This window comes from Ochotona princeps, chromosome X, assembly GCF_030435755.1.
Source record: "Ochotona princeps isolate mOchPri1 chromosome X, mOchPri1.hap1, whole genome shotgun sequence".
NCBI lineage: Eukaryota > Metazoa > Chordata > Mammalia > Lagomorpha > Ochotonidae > Ochotona > Ochotona princeps.
The window spans coordinates 96,689,641-96,691,057 of NC_080865.1; the positions used below are offsets into that span (position 1 = coordinate 96,689,641).

Below are 1,417 nucleotides of genomic sequence, written 5' to 3' on the forward strand. Positions count from 1 at the left end.
GTGAGGTGTGCTGACAGGCAGGCTTGCTCATGAGCTTGGGGTCTTTGGGTAGGTCTGTACTGTTTTGGCGCTGCCTCGGTTTATGCATTTCCCAGTGGGTCTGTGAGTAGCATGCTGTCATCTGGATACTACTTCGAGTGCCCCCAAAGGCCTTGGTCTCTGTAATCTTATGCTAATGGCAGCAACAGGTCAAAAAACTAAGCTAAAATTGTACCCTCAAGGAACGTGTTTTTTTCCGTTAGAATTCTCTGAGTGCCTTTTATTATTATTATTATCATCATTATTATTAACAAGCAGAAGTTTATTGCAAGAACTTCCAGAAACTGCTGTGAGTTGGGGGTCCTGGGCGAGGGCTATGTGGGTGGGCCTTCCGCACCCTCCCAGTGTATCTGGGCAATCAGCTGCTGTCGCTCTGCAGCCTGACGCATGTACCTATTGACCAGGCTCTCATGGTCCCTCTTCGACAGCACCAATCCCTTCGGCAGTCCTGGGTGGCCAGGGTCTGTGGCGCCCCGGGACTGTCTCTCCAACTAGCAGATACTCAGTGGGTTATCAACCAGGCCCGCTTCATTCTGCACAGCCAGATCCGTGGCCTTGACAGTCAGCTCTACCACAGCCAGGCCTGGCCTCTTACTGAAAAGCACTAGCTTGAGAACCTCGGCGTACTTTTGCATAAGTTTCAGGAGAACATCTCTGGAGCAGCCTCCATGGGACTCGTCCTCCTTCTTGCACTTCCATTTCGCCTTGAGTTTGGGAGTTCTTCAGCATCCTCGGCCTCTCTTCTCAGCTTCTGCTGCCGCAAGCCTTCCTCTCGGAGGCGTTCAATTTCTCCCGGAGCAGCCTGGAGCTGTGGCTATTGGCCTCCTCCTGTGCCTGCTGCTCCTGCGCCTCTGGCCAAGCTTCATTCTCTTTCACTTTCATCAAGCTCCTGGGTTCCCTCAGCTGCCTGCTTCCTGCTTCCTTGCTATCCTGCCCTTGCCATAGGCAGCCCTGGCTGCTGCATCAGTCAGTATTTCCAAGGCCTGGGAGATGATGGAAGAGTTGGGCTCCTTTGGGATTGTCGGGATTTTGGTCTGGGTGGCAGAAGAGAGCCTTGTGGTAGTAAGCCTTCTTTACCATTTTGTCCATAGCCTTCTCCTCAATGCCTAATAGCACAAACAGGTCCATCTGTAGGAGCTCCTTGATGACTGCCATGGTTGCAAGCCCAGACTTGACTTGACAAGTGCTTAAAAAAACAAACAAGCAAACAAAAAACGCTGCTGTCCTTGCCTCTTTCTGTGGGGGTCTTCTATCTGCTTTCAAGTCCCTGTTCACAGGTGAATTTGATGCAATCGAGCCAAAAGTCATATACGTGGACTGCTGACTGATGGTCACTATCCCCTCCTTGTTCTTCTTCGACACGATCCAGCCCTGACCA

The 1,417-nt window shown here is 51.4% G+C and overlaps 1 pseudogene; it reads right to left on the bottom strand.

The window, feature by feature from the left end:
* Positions 1-353: 353 nt before the first annotated feature.
* On the bottom strand, positions 354-1,194 carry LOC101528711 (dnaJ homolog subfamily C member 17-like; annotated as a pseudogene).
* Between the last annotated feature and the right edge of the window lie 223 nt (positions 1,195-1,417).